Source organism: Polypterus senegalus, chromosome 6 (genome assembly GCF_016835505.1).
Source record: "Polypterus senegalus isolate Bchr_013 chromosome 6, ASM1683550v1, whole genome shotgun sequence".
Lineage (NCBI taxonomy): Eukaryota > Metazoa > Chordata > Cladistia > Polypteriformes > Polypteridae > Polypterus > Polypterus senegalus.
The window spans coordinates 127,482,650-127,504,409 of NC_053159.1; positions in this window are offsets into that span (position 1 = coordinate 127,482,650).

Below are 21,760 nucleotides of genomic sequence, written 5' to 3' on the forward strand. Positions count from 1 at the left end.
ACTGTTTCTGTAGTTAACTAGTGCTGTGGTTAACATTGCTGCCTTACAGCTACTAGATTCAAATATGGGCCTCGTCACTCTCAGTATAGTATGCATTTTCTACAGAAATATTATTTCTATTCCATCTCAAAGATTTATATATTTATCTGTATGGAAACTGGCCATTTCCTAATGATTGGATGTGTGTGTGTAAATGGGAGTATGCCCTGCAAAGGAGTGGGAATGAAGACCCATTCGGGCCGGTTTGAGTCAGCCTTTGACCTGATTCTGTTAGAGTAATCTATTGCTCAGTGAGGCATGTTCAGTGAAAGGTTAGATAAATGGATCACATGTAGATCAGGTTGTAAGAATAGTTTATGTACTGAATTGCACCATTAGTCGAAGATTTCAACTGTGAAGAATCCTTCTGGGGAGCAGTGGCGTAGCTGGGGTGGGGGGGCAAGGATGGACATCTGTCCCTGGGCACAGCGTCCAGGGGGCACCAAATTGATGTTATGAAATTTTAGAATGAAATGTTTTCCATTCTTAAATGCACTAAAAAGTAGATAAAAAACATTTGCATACTCAGTGCATCACTCCATCAGTATGTGGATATATTTTTCCTATTTTTTTTGTCTCTTTCTGATTTCGAAGCACGTATTAGTTCTATATACCCAACAGACAATAATTTATCCCCTCCACTACTCTAACATGCTTGACTCCCACCCAGAAACGTTTTAGACGTTATTAAACAGGTCGCATGACTGACATGAGGCATTAGTGTATCATTGTCTAAGTTGTGCTCCGGTTTCCTCCCACAGTCCAAAGACATGCAGGTTAGGTGGATTGGAGATTCTAAATTGGCCCTAGTGTGTGCTTGGTGTGTGGGTGTGTGTGTCCTGCGGTGGGTTGACACCCTGCCCGGGATTGGTTCCTACCTTGTGCCCTGTGTTGGCTGGGATTGGCTCCAGCAGACCCCCGTGACCCTGTATTTGGATTCACCGGGTTGGAACATGAATGAATGAATGAATATCTAAGTTCTTGCAAAGGCCATTTCTGTGTGCCAAGTGATTTGTGTTTATGAGTTTGATAGAAAATTGATTGGGCTGTGGTGAAGTATTCTAGTAGATGGCTGCAAAGGTCTAGACGTTTCCCCATCATATTTTCATACGAATAAATTGTAAGTAATGCAGTTTTTATAAATATATAATTATTGTGCTTTATAATTTGCTATATACTTTCTTTAAAATCATTTTTAAATGCGGAAAACAAATTTTTCTTACAAAAACTAATGACAGATTTAGATTTTAAAGAACACAAGGCGGCGTTATCATTTCAGAAATTTTTTTCTTAAAATACTATTATTTTAAATACATTTTTCAAAATTTTCTTTCCCTTCCCCATTGCATTTTGGCAAACAGGAGGGGGCGCGAAATCTTCAGTTGTCCGCGGGCGCTGGAAACTCTAACTACGCCTCTGTTGGGGAGAAATTCATAAAAATTCATTTGGAGCATTGTTTCCACAGTTACCCTTCCCTTACAAAAAATAACACACATTTATATTACAATATACTTCAAGAATAATTATAATATCCAGTATTCTACTGACATATATTGTAAAAAATGTAAATTATTGCCTTTTTGTATATTGCTTTATTTAATTTCAAAAATATAAAAATATAGGTGATATAGTTTAAAATTAGGTGTAATATACCATTCATTTCAGAAAATATATTACTATACATTTTCAAATATACTATCATTTCTAGTGATATATTTTAAATGTTTACAGATATTGTAATATGTTTTAATATATAGATCTTGAATTTTTGTATGTTGCACTATATTCTAATAACACAGTATTTAAAATACCCAAAAAAAAGCTTACAGGTGTTTTTAATATTGAGATACTGTATGGCGCAGTCCAAATTCTAAACCCAGTATTAACCTAGGTTACGTAAGTAAACTTGTAACTTGCAATGTTCTGCAATGTTGGTTTTTAAATTGTAAATAAAAGTAGATGATTTCAAGTAAATTGTTTCTAAAGGTTTTTTTTTATTCTTTAACATTCTTGCTTTTTGATATGCTTAGTTATTTTAATTCTAGCTTCTTGCTTTATATTTTAACATGCTACATGAAACTCTATAACTTTCCACTAATGCAGAATTTGCTTAAAACATGCTCTAACATGTCAGACCCATTTATTGTTAAAGTTGTTAGCCTGACAGTAGACTTATTCATATCTGTCAGGTAATATTGAAAAGACATACAGTGCCTTGTGAAAGTATTCATCCCCCTTCAGTGTTTGTCCTGTTTTGTCCCATTACACTGAATTAAACTGGATTTTCATTTGGAATTTATGTAATGGAGTTAACAATGTAGTCCAAATTGCTGACGTGAAATGAAAATAAAATACCTTGTATACAGTATGTATAAATAACAAGTAAAAACTGAAAAGTTGTGGCTGTGTATGTATTCATCTCCTTTGCCATGAAACCCCTAAATAAGATGTGTTCTAACCAAGTAACGTCAGAAATCACATAATTAGTTAATTAGAGTCCACCTGTGTGCAATCAAAGTGTCACTTGATGTGTCATATGATGTCGGTATAAATAGACTTGTTCTGAAAGGGCCCTGACTCTGCAACACCACTAAGCAAGCAACATGAAGAGGAACAAAGAACAGTCCAAACAGGTCAGAGACAAAGTTGTGGAGAAGTATAGATCAGGGTTAGGTTCTAAAAAAATATGCCAAACTTTAAATAATATGGGAGGTGTGGCAGTCGAGCCTTGACTTCAGAGTGGTCTGATAGCTGGCCTGCATGGACCATCTTGCATAGGTTTTCAGTTTGAGTGAAATATTATTTTTTTTAAATCCACTTACAATTGGTGAAAGTAAACTAACTGCGTGCCTTTTGATTATACACTGATTGCAAGACACAAACGCCCAAATAATTACAGTTTTGAACAGTAATTTTAGATAACTGCAAATAGACAGGTAACCTTTTTTGGTATTCCTTGTAATTTGTGTACTTACAAATCACTACCAAGTGAGTTTTATGTGTCTCATGCTTTGAACATACCTGAAGCGTGTGGTTCCACTCTGAATTTTTGAGTGAATCTGTTCTCATTTATGTTATGGTCAAAATGCCAAAATTGCATCTTTCAATACCATACGTTTTAGCAGTGAGCTGCACGTTTTACTGGCTGTACCAGAAATTTTTGTTTGTTTTCATTCACTAATAAAACTTCAAGGGTTGCTTGTTAAGACATCATTCACACTTATCTTGCTTTTATTTAAATTTCTCTCTAACAGAATCTACCTACACAACTTGTAAATTCAGTAACTTATTAGTTGACCGTTTCTATTAATGTCAGATGTCAGTTTTACTAAGTAGATGTGGGCTGTAAAATCACCATTCATTTATACTCTTTTCAAATACCTCATACATAGAACAGTACCATTTGTAGCATCAGATGTAGTATTGGATCCTGAAGGGGGATATGTGATGGTCATAGGAGACTTATCTAACTGTAAAATGATTTTGATAAATGTTTATGCACCTAATGTTGATGATAAGGAATTTATACAAAATTTATTTGCATCCATTCCCAATCTGAACACTCATAAACTTATAATGGCTGGGGACTTTAATTGTGTTTTAAATCCATTTTTAGATAAGACTTCCTCCACAGGGGGAACGGCAACTAACACCGCAAAGATAATTACAAAGTTTATAACTGATCACAACTTATCAGATCCCTGGAGGTTTTTAAACCCAAATTCAAGAACATATTCTTTCTACTCACCAGTACATCATTGCTACTCAAGGATTGATTACTTCTTTATAGATAATAACTTCTTGCCTAAGATTAAATCTTGTAAATACGATGCTATTGTTATTTCAGACCATGCTCCGATGATCTTGGAGCTGAAATTACTAAGCCCCATACACTCACCCGCAGATGGCGCTCAACCGCTTCTATTAGCTGACGAGAATTGTACTGAATTTATATCCAAACAAATTGAATTCTTTCTAGAGACAAATACATCCCCTGAGATCTCTGCAGGAATACTCTGGGAAACTCTTAAGGCCTTCTTAAGAGGACAGATTATCTCATATCTTTCCCACAGAAATAAATCCGAGCGAAGAAAGTAGCAGAGATAAAAGCGAAATTACTAAAATAGATGAAGAACATGCCAGACTACCAAGCGAGACTCTACATAAGAGGAGGCAGGCTCTACATTCAGAATTAAACCTCTTGACAACTAAAGAAACTGAACAACTAATTTACAAATCCAGACATCATTATTATGAACATGGAGAAAGCTAATAAGCTTTTAGCAACAAATTCACAAGCAAGATATGCATACGCAATCTCGTAATTACTAACACGAACGGAGATAAAATCATGAACACAAAAATATAATGTACACTTTTAGAGACTACTATAAATCCCTATATACTACTGAGTTTAAAGAAGACAATATACAATCTAATGCATTTCTGGATACATTACAGATACCACAAATTGACGCTTTTAGTGTGGAGGAACTCGATAAACCTCTGTCATTATCAGAATTACTGGATGCTATAAAGTCACTCCAAGGTGGAAAAGCAGCAGGCCCTGACGGCTACCCTGCAGAGTTTTACAAGAAATTCTCCGCTCAGCTAGCTCCCTCCTATTAGCAACATTTACAGAAGCCAGAGATAACCAATCTCTTCCACAAACCTTTCGCCAAGCACTAATCACTGTCTTTCCAAAACAAAATAAGGACTTATTACAATGTGCATCATACAGACCAATTTCACTTCTGAATAACGACGTTAAAATACTCTCTAAAATCATAGCTAGAAGGATGGAGAAAGTGCTCCCTCGTAATATCACAAGACCAAACTGGATTTATTAGGGGCCGACACTTATCTTCAAATCTTGACGCCTGTTTAATGTAATATACTCACCAACTAAATCAAACACCCCAGAAATATTATTATCATTGGATGCAGAAAAAGCATTCACATGATTGAATGGAAATACCTTTTACTATTTTGGAGAAGTTTGGGTTTGGCCCAACATTTGTGCATGGATTAAATTACTGTATACTAACCCAGAAGCTTCAGTTTGCATCAATAACATTTGCTCAGACTACTTTAAACTAGAGCGTGGCACAAGACAAGGATGCCCTTTGTCACCACTGCTGTTTGCAATTGCCATTGAACCACTGGCAATACATTGTCGAAATACTGATCAGATAAAGGGGATTAGCAGAGAAGGACTGGAACAGAAAATCTCATTATATGCAGATGACATGGTACTGTATATATCGGACCCAGAAAATTCTGTGCCTGCAGTCTTAGCAGCACTCACAGAATTTCAAAAGCTCTCTGGTCTCAGAATTAATCTGAATAAAAGTGTACTCTTTCCGTGAATTCTCAAGCATATAATATTAGATTAGACACCCTTCCTTTTATCATTGCAGAACAGTTTAAATACCTGGGGTAAACATCACAAGTAAACATAAAGCTCTTTATCAACAAAATTTCGTGTCTGCATGGAAAAAATTAAACAAGACTTGCATAGATGGTCAACCCTTCATCTCACACTAGCTGGAAGAATTAACACTGTTAAGATGAATATTCTTCCTAAGCTCCTTTTTATTTCAAAACATACCAATATACATTAATAAATCGTTCTTTAAGCAATTAGATTCAACAATAACCTCATTTATTTGGAATTCTAAACATCCACGCATCAAAAGAGCGACCCTACAAAGACAAAAGGCAGAAGGCGGCATGGCTCTACCTAACTTCCAGTTTTATTACTGGGCGCAAATATACAGTCGATAAGAACCTGGACACAAATAGAAGAACATACACAGGCATGGACCGCAATAGAAGTAAAATCCTGCAGTACTTCTTTGTATTCCTTGCTCTGTGCTCCAATAAACACACGTTATCGGCAATACACTAATAACCCAATTGTGCTCCACTCACTTAGAATCTGGAACCAATGTAGAAAGCATTTTAAGACGGAGAAGCTTCTTTCTGTGGCACCCTGCAAAGAACCACCTCTTTCAACCTCACAAACATATGCAGTTTTAATATCTGGAAAAATTTGGAATTAACTTGCTTAGAGATCTTTATATAGACAACGTCTTTGCATCCTATGAACAATTACATTCCAAATTTAACATTCCAGCTACAAATTTCTTTCACTATCTTCAAATCAGGAACTTTGTTAAACAGAACCTTCCAGATTTTCCTCATCTTGCACCCTCATCCACGCTGGAAAAATATTGCTCAATTTCAAGGAGTTAGACTCCATCTCTACAATATATAAAATCCTTTTACAATCCCTTCCTTTTAAAGATCCAAGAGGACACTGGGAAAATGACCTCTCAATTAATATATCAGAAAAGGAGTGGAAAGTAGCAATGCAGAGAATTCACTCGAGCTCCATATGCGCAAAGCATACAATTATACAACTCAAAATTATATATCGAGCACATCTGTCTCGACTAAAACTCTCCAAAATGTTTCCAGGGCATGATCCAACCTGCGAACGTTGCAACCAAGCCCCAGCCTCACTAGGTCACATGTTCTGGGCCTGCACCAAATTAACATTATTCTGGACAAAAATTTTTAATTACCTCTCAGACAGCCTTGGACTCACAACCCCCTAACCCATTAACAGCTGTGTTTGGGGTTCTTCCAGAGGGTCTTAAAGTGGAGAAAGACAAACAAATTGTGATTGCATTCACTACACTGTTGGCACGCAGACTTATTCTGATAAACTGGAAGAACCCAAACTCTCCTCTTTTAAGTCAGTGGGAAACTGATGTGTTATACTATTTAAAATTGGAAAAATCAAACACTCAGTTAGAGGATCTGTACAGACTTTTTTCAAAACATGGCAGGATCTAATCAGTAATATTTTAAAATAAGTTTATAAAGCACAGAGAATTTGTTGATTTAGGTATTTTTACAAGCCTTAAATGTTACACCGTTTGGCTTGCTCGCTCTCTCAGGGGTGGGGATCGATCTGTTCTTAGCATAATTCTTCTTTTTGTAAAAACTTGATTGCTATGTATTGATTGTAATAAAATTAATAAATAAAAATTAAAAAAAAAACAAAAACAAATACCTTTTCAGACTTAAATGAACCCTTATACTGGTAACATAATACTGATGATTTTGCTCTGTAGGTTTATAAAAAGTGATATTTTAGTTAAGAAAGCTGCATGTTAAAATGCATGTACTTTTCATTTAGTTTCTAATCCATTTTCATTTAGAAAATATAATAATTAAAAAAGCAAAGCTACAAAATAAGGTGGACCAATGAACAAATTGCCCCTATACTGGTTTTATGCATTGCATATCAAGCCAGCAGCGACCTAAGATGCAGGCTTCATTTAACTGTGTGTTAACTGAGACATTTAAATAAGTGTTTCTGACTGTCACACACGTGTGCATGGAAGGCAGCTAAAGGGCTTGAGTAAGGACAGTTCCGAGACATCCCGGGATGTGGCAGAGTGCACTGACTCTTTTTCTCCCTTGCCTGCAGACCATTCACAGGAGATTCCACCTGGTCTTCTTGACGTCGGGGACCGAGCCAATGGAAGGAGACCTTGCCGGCTCCGGCCCCTGTGACGTCCCGTCCAGGCTCGCACCAATGACAGAAGACCTACATGAGCCCGACCCCTTTGACTTCACTTCCTGTCTTCCCCTTTAAAAGCCTCCACCTTTTGCCTACTATTCCCTCACTTCTGTGTTGGACTCGGTTTTGTGAATATCAGTGCTGTATTTATTGAAAAAGCTACTTTGCAGCCAGGAAACCAGATTATACGGGTGGCTGCCCCAAACCTTTATATGACTCTGTCTCAAGTTTGTGACCCTGACATTGAATTAAAAGCTGTTATAATCACAAAATCAAAAATACATGAAAATCCAAAACTTTAGAAATGCTTTATGTGTGTTAATTCCCTGACATTTGACTTATCATTAAAAAATTGTATAACTAACTGTAGAAGTAGTCTCTAACTGTAGAAAATCATTCATTAAAAATTACAAACATGAGCGTCCATAGGCTTTGCACCCTGGGAACCAAGTTACCAAAACTATTTTATAATATTTCAGTAATTATTTACTTCTCTGATACTGAGCTTTCTGTTCATAAAATAAATTACGATAGCAATTTGACAGTTCCTCTAGAGTGCCTCTCTCTTGCACGATTTGGCTCAAAAATTAATCAGCACATCGTCATCTTATAACAGGGTTAAGTTTCAAGTTTGGTATTTTTCCGTCCACCCGTTTTAGCTTCAGACTGTCCTCAAGAAACTGTGACACAGACACACACGCACACTGACAGACACAGACCCATCATTGAGATATCAATGTTTTCAGTATCAGGGGACCCCAAAATGTCAAGATCCTTCATAAGCTGGACATCAACATTTTTGTGGAAATGAAAGTTTTCGCTCCTCTCTCATAGACAATACGTTATGGTGGGAGAGAGCACAAAGCAAAAAAAGACTGTCCTTGCAAAATCTAGCAAAATATGTAACTACACAGGCCTGTTGTTCTGAATTGTCACAAAAATTTATAAACCCTTGGGAGGTTGCCAAGGAAAAGGTTTGGAAATCACTGTTCAAATGTTTCATTTGCTGTTCTTACGTGAGTCTGCTGACTCACCGAGATAAGAAAACCCCTGCATATGATATATCATTCAACCCTTGTCAGTGTTTAGTTATGCAAGACGTCAAGCTTTTTGGAGTTCCTCCTTATTTTTGGCTCACTAGACTCAAAAAACCCTCATATTTAGGCCATGTTTTGCACCGTATTCTGTGCAGAAAAATAAGTCTTTTGATCAAGTGTAAACCAATTGGTACCTTCAGCATAAATGATTAGAAGTATTTGTAATTATGTATTCTATATCAGCCGGCCCTAAGGGCTCACAAGGGGTATACAAGGGGTCAAAATGGCTAAAAAAAACCAAACATAGGCAGGTAATATAGGTACGTGAAGTGTAATTTTATGCTATTTCAAGATTGTTGATCACAAATATAATATTTTTGATATTTGATTCTTTATCTGTGGTCCTAGCCTTCTAATAGCCGATCCCAGAAGGTTAAAAATTTCAAACATAAGCATGTGGGATATTGTTTCAGAATATTCGAAGACCAATGATTACAAATATATCATTTTTAATTTTTTCTGTTACACTTCACAGTATTTAGACTTTAAATATTTTAATTGAAGCACACATTTTAATATTTCAAATATTTGACTCAGCTATTCTTGTTTCTTATGTACTTTAACCTCATTAAGTAAATCATTACATTTACGTGCACGCCAAATTAGGGCAGGTTATGCTAATTCAGACTTTTTGACCTTCAAATATGTATAAGAAAAAAAAAGATAGTTACAACAGAGGGTAACACACAGGCAAACAGACTCTCCTTGTCTGGTAAACGCTTCAGACTTTCCCAAGTAATTCCTATCACTACTATCAGTTTGCAAATGATTTAAAATTGCTTGAGTGCAAAGGGGCGAAGGAAAAACAACTTTTATTATCTGTAAAATAAAGGACAAAAATGCATTTAACACTGAAGCCACTAAACACTTCTTTACTTGGTTAAAGGTGTAGGTATCGGGAACAAGCTATTGAGTCATGTACAGTAGGTGAAGCAGTAACCCTGACAATCTTTATTAAGTATCTGGATAAGATATTGAGATGGCATAGCTATTAGCTAAACAAATTAGCCTAATGCATGGAATGGTCTCTCCTCATTTGTCAAATTTCTTATGTTTTTTGGGGAGGAGATGTATAGCAAGTGGTTGCTTATAGACATACATTTGTGGTAAACCCAGCACAACTTCGGTCACTGTTTCTGTCTGCCCTTCTTTGTTCAATGAACTGAACCATCTACTGTTACCTGTGTAAAAAATATTGATTCACTTGTTATTAATGTACATTGTTTACTTTACACACATTTACTATTCTTACAGATATGGAAGGGAAAATGTGAACAGTGAGGATTCTGTTATTTCATTTCCAAGTGTAAATGGTACATTTTGCTAAAAAGGAGAACAATTAATATTTACACATTCATTTTTGTCTTTTGAAAAAGTTAAAACACATAATATGGTCCAATTAGTTCTCCATCCATGGTTGGCTCCTTCTTTCAACAGGGATGTTGCCAAGGTGGTTCTTCCATCCCCAACATTGAACTGAAACTTTTATTAGAGCAATACTTTTTTTAACCAAAATTGGTTAATTGATGTTATCCATAACAATTAATATTGAGCAGATTGATCTTTTACTAATGCCTAAACTTGAACAACAACTTCCACATTTTCCCCATTCCCAATTTCTCAACTTTGTTTTGGGTTGAGTTGGCAAACTCCCTTTTTACTAACACAGTATACCGCATCCTATCCCCATAGCCCACATAGTCCTTCATTGACAGTGGTGCACAGCACCTATGACAGGCTCTACCTTACACCGAAATTTTATCCTTTTGCATCCTTATCATGGATAAACTGGGAACTGTGGTTGTTGTCTGTTTTTAGCATCATAATGTGCCAATACCTCATCTTTCTGAAGTAGTTTGTGTACCAGGATTCCATGAACATTCTGCTACTGTTGCCTCACAAGATGTTGAGGCCTTACACATCACTGGTGCATACATTTGACCCCATCAAATCCCAGTTCTACAGACTCTGTGCACTGCAGTTTGTCAGGTTTGAGTGGTGGCCACCCTTACATTTCATGTGTATGATTACAATTAATAAGTCCATCAGCAGTCACTGCTTTGTATGACACTGGACCTTGCACTGCTACCACTGTTGCAGGAGCCCACTTTGGAGGTCCAGTGTAACTATGGATAAGGAGGAGATCTTGAAATTAAAACCCATGAGTTGTGCCATCTCTAATTAGTTTATTCTCAATTTAGTTATTCCTAAGTTAGGGGGCTTTGCCCCCTTCAAGCTTCGCTTGCCCACTCCTGGGACACGCTACGTGCCAGCCACTTCGCATCTTGGCCGCCCGCGTTGTTGGATCAGCTGCTGGCTTGCTGCTGCTGCCGCTGCTGAGCTGCGTGTTCTGCTTGTCGCGCTGTGCGTCGATCATTCAAAAGCCTGTACAGCAGCTGTCCTTTTATCTCACTGCCTTGTCTCGTGGGACATTAAAGTGTCTCAAAGAAAATCACGTATTGTCTCGTTCCAAGCCTTCCAAGATTTTTTTTTATAATAGAGAGATGTCTGCCTAAAAATCAGTCTATTTACTGCAGTTTCCTGTCTTTCATTCACCAGTAGTTTTATTGAACTACGTCTAATTTTTGCATTTGGAGTAGTATGTTGAGAAATTTTGAAATAGGCCACGTTTGCGGCTGAGTTTTCCATCCGTCAGTTGAGTCAAGACTTCCTTTGTGTTTTACACAATTATCTGAGGATGCCTATTTAACAATGAGTGGTAAGGAATGACAGTGATGTGACATACTGTATTGCAATTTATTGCTTAAAGTGTGTAAACACCTCAGAGATAAAACATGAGGCAACAGTGTCTGAAATTCTGTGAGTAAGTAATAAACAGTGTAGAGCTTCCAACACTGCTTTTGAAGAAGTTAATGATGTAATACCCATGTCTAGCCGCTTAGAGAAAGAATCCACCACAAACTTAGCATCTTTCCCATCAACAGGGCTGCATTATATAAATATAGAGATGATTACAGCTTTATTGGTAAATCCCAGGGATGAATGAGAGCTTTAGGTGGTGCATGTTGAGTTTGCTGTACAAGCACCTGGGAAATTATATCAAGCCCCCAGACTTAGTTTCTTGTTGTGTTTTCATGTGTACTGCCTATGGTTTAGAAATATGCAGAAGCTAAAGAACTATTGCCTACCGAGGAAACAGAACTCCACAGATACAGTATACAAACCACAATTATTAAAAGCAGTCATTTCCTTTTGCCCCTGAAAATATATTGAAAAAGAATCTTGACATTATTAAACAGTCATCCATTCGGTATTCAGAGGAGTTCCCATGAGAAAATCAAGTCCTTCATCGTTAAGTCAAAAATCTGCTTTGTATCAGGTACCATTTCTAATAAAAAAAAACTTCTGTTGTAGATGGGGTAGATGAGAATTCCTTTTTCAAGGAAAGGTAACTTAGTGAATAAGAATTTAGAAAATCTTTGTCAGGTCTGACTCATTCATACTTTATGCACCAAACATCAAAGTTCACTGCAGCATACTTGGAGAAAAGAATACTTGCAATGACTTCATGTTTCAAAGAAAAACTATTTAAGTAAAGTTTGGTGGATACAGTTTTTGTAATGGTTCAATGAACTTAGAGATAGAAGGAAAGGAATCATGATTTGGATTCACAGTGGTCTTGGCTGTACCTTGATAGTCCTCACTGATTCTTAATGCTCCATCATTTTTTCTAAACTATAGTAAATGCTTTGCGGCACTAAACCTTCAAGTGGCATGTCTACATTGTGTTGCTGAGCAAATGGCTTTGTCTGGGGTTTAATTAATTTAGGAGTTACTGAAGTGTCCACAGCAATTGGCAATGGGGAACGCTGACAAATCTCCAGTTCTCAACCTCTACTTTCTTGATGCCCAGTGCATCACATCAGTTGCGTGTCATTGCCACTGAATAAGAGCAGTGTCTGCCTGTTTTAAGTAGACTTGCCTGTGTTATGTATCTTGGTATTCTGCTATCACCATGATGTGGTCAGTGGTGTCTGTGACGACTGTCTAAACATGGCTTTTACGGGGCTTCTGCATAATAGTACATTATTAGTTATTCCTCAACACGTACACTCGTTATTTCATATTCTACACTATCATCTTCTGGTTGCTCTCTTGGTGGTACTGTGAAATCCCCATCAGCAATGTTATGGCTTTTAACCTCTTTCTGCAAACATGGGCAATATGACCTTGCTTGCTGCAATTTCAGCGCACCACCATCAGCTGAAAGTCCAGCTAGTCTGTATGGACACTCACAAGAAAAACAAGGTTCACCATAAAGATCTTTACTCTCGTGCAGGATCATATTTATCTTGTCTTTTGAGGTCTAGTCTGATGTATGCCAAACTGAATGAAACTGCTGATTTCTGGTTCTGGTCTTAGCAGGGATGAGTTTAAATCATTAATTTCCTATGGTAGTTCTTTCTCTTTGGCCAATTTAAACATTCATTTTGTTTCTTGTAGTAGGAGATGTTGCAGACCACAACACTGGAGCTCTCAGTGTTGTCCATCCATCCATTTTCTAACCCGCTGAACCTGAATACAGGGTCACGGGGGTCTGCTGGAGCCAATCCCAGCCAACACAGGGCACAAGGCAGGAACCAATCCTGGGCAGGGTGCCAACCCACCGCAGGACACACACAAACACACCCACACACCAAGCACACACTAGGGCCAATTTAGAATCGCCAATCCACCTAACCTGCATGTCTTTGCATTGTGGGAGGAAACTATCTACATTATTTCTTATCATTTTTTGTTCTAAATTATATCTAATTATCCATAGTTATCTGTGTGTAACAGACATTTTTATCATAATTAATTACGCAAAGTGAAGCACAATTCGTTATTGTTGCACCAGTTATCACCATTAATAGTTATTGTTGCAATGCATATAGATATATATATATATATTGTAAGCGATCAGCCTTGGCACAGACAGACAGACACACAACTCCAGGAGTACAAAAACCTTGCACCGTTTATTTCACCAATAGCACACAACACAGTGCACAAACCACAATTTCCTAGTCCTTTTCCTCTCGTCTTCAGCCACCTCCACTCCTCCTTGTAAGCTCCGTTTTCTTTCACCCGATTCCGCTCCTTGAGTGGTGGCTGCAGGCTGAAGTGCTTCAGGTGGTAATTAGCCTAATTAGGCTGCATTTCCAGGTGTGGCTGCATCATAGCCCAAATGGGCTCCTTAGGTCATTCCGCTCCCCCTGGCAGTGGCCACAGAGCCCAAAAAGCATGAGCTGTGGTGTTCCACGATTGTGGTCCCAATACCACCCGGGGGGCTGCTCTCTTGCGCCCAGGGAAAGATAGTGCCCCTCTCCCGGTCTATTCTTTTTCCAGGCATCCCGGTGGGGCAAGATCCCTGGTATGATATGTATATGATATATATATACCATGCCTTTTTCAGACCAGATACCCTTTCTCATACCCATATAAAGAATCAAGAAAGAGAAGGTTATAATATGAATTAATCAGTCAGAGATTCAAAAATATCCAAAAGTTAAGCAAAGGTTCTGAAAATTCATTGTATTAAGAAAAAAATGGATAAATGCTGTCAGATTCTAAAAAAGTGGCCTAGCAAATCTGTCCTACTTTTCTACACTGTGAGATTAGGGGTACTAATATAACTTGAGCAGTTAAAATAGAAGACTTTTGTGACATACTGTGTCTGAATAATACCTCATCCTAGGCGTTACTGTAGAACACAGTTGTCGCTCAGTTCTTTAAATACATTTTGGGGTTCAAGGCTAATTGGAAACCATAGACTGATAGAGGAAGCTCTATGACAAAAATCGTAGGGATTCCTGAGGCAATTCCTGATCCTGGAAGTGTTCTAGGAAGATATTCTGAAATGTGATCACGGGATGGGGCTTAAAAGCATGTTCTGAGTAAAGGCTCAGGGAGTTTATTTCTGGAGGTGAGTTGGAACAAGAACACATCTGGCAAAAAGAAAAAAGGTTGAAGAACTGGAGTATGAGGTGTAGGAGGTGAAATAGAGGATGGCTTTGTGTGATACTGAAGTAGTTATAATAGAAATGTCACATCATACAGTATAAGAAGGCCTAGAAGGGGCATCAGAGCTTATTATGTATGTTTACTTATGTTATACTTTGTGTTATTCCTTGTGTATAACCTTTCCTTTCCTAAAAAGTAGACTTTATATATTCTGAGTGAAGGGATGGCTTGACTATTTATAACGCCATTACTATGATGATGGTCTCCAGTTAAGAAAAAGGAATTAGTTATTTTAAACACATTAACATGTAGAAATTGATGAGCTATATTGAGTCAAATGAATTGTTCTCTTTTAAAATTGTGTTTTATAATATGTTTGTGTGTATCTATATTGTCACCAAAACAGACTGTCAGATTGAAAGTTATTATTGAAACAGGCTCTCTTACATGTCTTTCTTACATATCAAGTACAGCTTGCCAAAGGCATGTGGAAGACAAACTTGAAAAAGGTTCTGTGGTTTGACCAGACCTGTTTTGCAAAAATATAACTCCAGACATCATCCTGAGAACACCTTTACTGCTGTGGAAGATGGCAGAGACTGCATCATTTCGATGAGAGTGTATCGGAATCTGATTCTGATGTTTCTTATTATGTAAATTTTTAGCATTACAGTATCACTCATTTTTTTGTTTTTTTTATGGGAGTCACCATTTTGTAGGGAATGTGTCAGCCTTAATGACAGCAATCAATTCCACAACAATCCAGGGGCTTCATGTATAAATGGTGCGTACGCAGAGGAATGTTGTGTAAGAACGTTTCAACGTTCAAATCGCGATGTATATAAAATCTACACTTGGCGTACGCCATGCACATTTCCACGGTACCTCATACCCTGTCATACGCAAGTGCTCCGCTCGGTTTTGCAGACTGGCGGCACCCAACGTCAAAGCAGTGCTACTGTTCCTATGTGGTTACTCATTATTTTCCTGACGCGGCTTTATAAATACACTGAAACTAACCGCATATTGTTTATTAGTGTAATGCATCTGATTATAATTAACTTGTAACAATATAATGGTCCAGGGAATAGCCATAGTATTCCAAATGCCATAACTGCTTTAGCGTTGTTACTCTCACTTCTTCTTCTTCTTCTTCTTCTTCTTTCAGCTCCTCCCGTTAGGAGTTGCCACAGCGGATCATCTTTTTTCATATTACTCTCACTGCACCACTCAGAGTATTTATATCACTGTATCTGAGTGTGAATCACAGCAGCAGCTGATCGGAAAGGGAATTATCGGTATATACAGTAGCATCAAGTAGATGTTGCCTCAGCCACAGCAAAACGCTTCAGAGACTTTCCTGTACGGACCTCGCGGTTCAGAAACAGTTTCATCCCAAGAACTTTAAACAATCAATCAGTCTATCAAGTGCTCCTTGTAGAACTGTTTGCACTTATAAGTACAATCACCTCACTGTAAACTTGCACTACAGTTATAATATTGCACAACCTACAATAATTTATCGAAGGTCGCACACAATCACACACCGTGTTCCTCTGTTTAATGACATGCTTTAACTCCTATCATCATGAAAAAGATAGCACGTATACATCTCAGTATTTTAATTATTCAGATAGCTGTAATATCACGAATGTAATGGATTCTGTGTCCAGTCAGAGAAAGAGAAAGCGGAAGCACGTAGTGATTCACAAACATAGAGCAAAAGATCAAATACAAAACAAAGCATTTAACGTGCTACTTTAGTTACGATGGGATTTGAGAAACTAGTAAATTAAACGATTTTAAGATGAAGTTTATGATGTTCTACTTTAATGACAAAATAAACTACATGATTAAAGTGGAAATTTCGAGACTGAAGTTAACATTTCGTGCTTTTTTCCTACTGTGTGCCTTTTTTTTTTCTCTGTATCCTAATAAGCTTTCATATGACACTCAGATGGTGGGCTACGTCTCGCCTTTTAATGGCGACTTTGATATGTGACAGCTTCTTTTTTATGTCAGGCACTGTGCAACTTTGTGAACTTGGTCTTTCAAGTTTCTCCAACATGCTATGTCACTCAATCAACTTCCTTTTGTTGATTATACCACTGTTTAAACCAACAAATAGTACATTTTTCTTTGCCTCCACTTGGTATTCTCTGAAATTCTTATATTTTCCCTCTTGCTTTTGCCATTGTATTTTCACAGAACGCCGCGCTTAAGGGCTATTTATATTGATTTGCATATTCAAAGAGGCCTAATTCTGAGAGGAGATGGGGTGGGACAGAAGGCACGTGCACGTGCATTACTTTTCACGCTGATCGGGATTTATGGTGCGGAAGAACACGGAAGTGGGCAAACGCACAGATTTATGCATCTGGATTTTTCTGTGCGTAAGCATTTTGTGCTTACATCATGTTATAGTGCGAATTCTACGCACACGTTATGCATGAGGCCCCAGGAGTGTGTGATATATGAGGACATCAGCATGACCACATAAAGGTCAGTGTGTGCATTCCTAATTCATCAAAAATTTGGATAAAAGTTTATTTTTCCCTATTTTGTGTTGTCTCAGTCTAGGACTTCCATTCCCTGCCACTTAATCTCAAAAAAGAAACTACCAGCACATATTTTATCATGAACAGAATATCTATGCTAGTCACAACACTGAACCAAAGCAGCAAAGCCACAAGAGAGTGGCTTAAAAAAACAACAACAAAAAACCTTAAATCTTTTACAGTTAGGAGTGATCTTGTCAAGTTCCAGACTCCAGTTCAAATTAAGGGTTTTGGGTGGAAGCTGAAAACTGCCATCTGTCTTTTTAGGACTTTAAGAAAAATGAAGAGATTGGATTAAAAATTGCAGGTCCAGATATCCAAAAATTTTAGAATCATGTCTAAAATGTATTCAGAACTGTCATGTAAGGGTGTACTTTATTAATGACAGAATTTTGTAATGTTATTCATTCATTATTTGTCAGGACCTAAAAAAAGTTCTAAAATTTTAAATTATCGTGTTGTCTCAATCAGTGGCTTAAATAATGAAACATTTGTTAATTTAAGTGGAAAGTCATAGGAGAATAAAAATCTCATATAGCTCATTGTATTTATAAAAAAATTATGTAAAGTCACAGTTACTCAAAGACCAGAGACCAGACATGTAAAAATAAAGCATAAATGAATGTAATGAATGAGTATTGAATAAAGAAATCACAAGGGAGGAATGAGTAAATGGGGTATGTAAAGTACATAATAACATTTTTAAAAACTGACAAATGAAAACTGTACCTCTTTTGGGGTACATGAGTACCTCCAGGTGCCACTGATCTCTCCAAAAACTTACCCCATGTATCTCTCTCCAAAATTACATTCTTAGTTCTGAATTGGGGTTAAAGTTGCTTTACACCCTGAACTGGGATCAATTCTGAACCAGTCCTGGATTTACCTGTGCATAAAGGAGCAGCAATACTTTGCTGAAAGGGATTTGTTTCTCTAGGTTTCACCACAGTGGACCCTAATGGCATTTCAACCCTGAGTCCTTCATTATACTAAATGTTTCCTTTCCTGCTTGCTGACCTCTTCAGTGGGTTGTGTGCTCCCCAACTTGTCTAGTTTGGAGCCATATACTGCTCACTGTCGTTCTTGTTTAAGTCCTCTGTGGCATTGATCTTTTTCTGGTAAGGCATTCCTGACAATTGGTTGCCCATCCTCTAACACCCTTATGGGAAAATGTAATCCTTTCAGGCTGCATCACATTCTTTAGTTTCTGGAAGCTCTTGTCTATTCCCCTTAGATATTCAGTGCAATAACTGGGTTTACTGTGCCCTATTGGTGCTTTTCTTTTTGCATTATCATTACAAAATACATTGTCAATGCCTGTGTTAATGTGTTGCTTTTTCCTAGGGCCCTGCTCTGCCCTGCCTTTGGCCTATGCCATTCCTTGTTGTACATATATGGGCAGCACAGTGGTAAAGTGGTTCGCACTACTGCCTCAAAGATCTACAGCTCCTGTATGCTCAGTTTCAGAGCCTTACCTAGTTTGTATTTTTGTGAAGACTTTACATTCTGTCTTTGTTCTCATCACACATTCCGAAAGATACATAGATATGTGCAATACCAAACCCAAAAACTATTTATGTTAGGTGCAAATTCAAAATATTTTGCTTTCCCCTTGCATTTGTGTGTACATATCATTTTAGTTCAGCAATGTGCCTGATACAACCTTGTGATGGGCTTAATATGTTTGAAAATGGACAGCTGGATAATACCGCAGCATCACTGGCACAAACAAAGAATGGATGAATATATGCTGTATATAGATGTATTGTATAGATCTGTACATGCACAGTGTATGCTCTATATACAGTATACACAGTCATACTTTTTTCAGAACTCTTTTTTTTTTTTTCAATCACAATTTTGGGTCAGTCTGTGTTTTATTTTTTCACAAAAGTTTGTCCTCAGTCAATACACATGTACATTTTTCAGGGCTCTTGATGGGCCATTTCCTGTCACTCTTGTTCACTGCATTTGAGAGCACTTTCATATCTGATTTTTCTCCAGTCTTTACAATACATTAGTGATTGCTGAGCTATAGTGGTTATATGAGACACTCTTTGGTAAACATAGCCATGTTAAATATATTGAAGGGGAAGAGAGCTGATCACTAAAGAAGGCATGACATCTTATTGGTAATCAGTGGAAAGGCTGCAGATAATCCAGTCACTCAAGAAGAACTAGCATTTCATGATTCATTTGAGGAAGTCAGTTTGTGCCAAATAATACCATAGACTTTCATAGGTTGCAGTTTAATTATTTAACTTTCTAATTGTCTTTGATTCTCTCAAAGTAAAAGCAAAACTTACTCTATAATAGCTATGCATCTACTTCCATTTTCCAGGAAAGCATAACAAACTGAAATGTTAAAATGTAAAAAAAAGAAAATCCATGAATCACTGATATGTCAACCAATCACAGGGGAGGCCCTCTCATCTGAGAGTCCCGCGTGTCACTGGGAGAAAAGAGGAAACAGCTGACATAAAGAAGGGCAGCCCCAAGGAAAATGCTATTTTGGCAGCTTTCATTTGCTCCCAGTGAGATTTCCTCCAAAAATCACAGCCATTTAAGGAAATGATCTATTACGCAAGTGTTTTATTTTATTTTTTGTTTATTTGTTATTCAAAATGAAAAATCTGCTGATATTCCCAATATCTTCCCAGTGAGTAAAACCACATCATAGTACTCCAGGACAATATTCATTTTTCTTCTTGTACTTTCTGTCTTTTATATAGCATAGTGTTCTTTATAAAGTAATGATAACTTCTTCTTCTTCATTCGGCTGATCCTATTAGGGGTTGCCACAGCGGATCATCTTCTTCCATATCTTTCTGTCCTCTGCATCTTGTTCTGTTATACCCATCACCTGCATGTCCTCTCTCACCACATCCATAAATCTCCTCTTAGGCATTCCTCTATTCCTCTTACCTGGCAGCTCTATCCTTAGCATCCTTCTCCCAGTATACTCTGCACATGTCCAAACCAACACATCTCACCGCTCTGACTTCGTCTCCCAACCGTCCAACTTGAGCTGACCCTCTAATGTACTCATTTCAAATCCTGTCCATCCTTGTCACACCCAGTGCAAATCTTAGCATCTTTACCTCTGCTACCTCCAGCTCTGTCACATGCTTTCTGGTCAGTGCCATCGTCTCCAACCCATATAACATAGCTGGTCTCACTATCCTCCTGTAGACCTTCCCTTTCACTCTTGCTGATATCCGTCTGTCACAAATCACTCCTGACACTCTTCTCCACCCATTCCACCCTGCCTGCACTCTCTTTTTTCACCTGTCTTCCACAATTCCCATTACTCTCTACTGTTGATCCCAAGTGTTTAAACCTTCCATCCACCAACATCCTCAAACTCTACTCCTTGCATCCTTACCATTCCACTGACCTCCCTCTCATTTACACACATGTATTCTGTCTTGTTCCTATTGACCTTCATAACTCTCCTCTGCAGAACATATCTCCACTTCTCCAGGGTCTCCTCAACCTGCTCCCTACCATCGCTACAGATTACAATGTCATCAGCAAACATCATAGTCCACGGGGACTCCTGTCTAATCTCGTCTGTCAACCTGTCCATCAACATTGCAAATAAGAAAAGGCTTAGAGCTGATCCCTGATGTAATCCCACCTCAACATTGAATGCATCTGTCACTCCTACCACAGACCTCACCACTGTCACATTTCTCTTGTACATATCCTTTACAACTCTTACGTACTTCTCTGCCACTCCCGACTTCCTCATACAATACCACAACTCCCCTCAAGGCACCCTATCATATACTTTCTCCAGGTCCACAAAGACACAATGCAACTCCTTCTGGCCTTTTCTATACTTCTCCATCAATATCCTCAGAGGAAACATCGCATCTGTGGTGCTCTTTCTTGGCATGAAACCATACTGCTGCTCACTAATCATCACCTCATTATCTTAGCTGAGCTTCCACTACTCTTTCCCATAACTTCATGCTGTGGCTCATCAATTTTATCCCCTGTAGTTACTACAGTCCTGCACATCCCCCTCATTCTTAACTATTGCCACCAGTACCCTTCTTCTCCACTTCTCAGGCATCCTCTCACTTTCCAAGATTCCATTAAACATCCATTATAAAAACTGCTATATCCTAACTACAGAGTCATGGGAGCCTGCTGGAGCCAATCCCAGCCAACACAGAGCACAAGGCAGGAAACAACCCCGGGCATGGTGCCAGCCCACAGCAGGGAGTTCCATTAAACAATCTGGTTAAAAACTCGACTGCCATCTCTCCTAAATCTCACCATGCATCCACAGGTATATCATCTAAACCTACGGCCTTTCCATTTTTTTTTATCCTCTTCATAGCTGTCCTTACTTCCTCCTTGCTAATATGTTGTACTTCCTGATTCACTATCTCCACATCATCCAACCTTCTCTCTCTCTCATTCTCTTCATTCATCAGCCTCTTAAAGTACTCTTTCCATCTGCTCAACACACTCTCCTCGCTTGTGAGTAC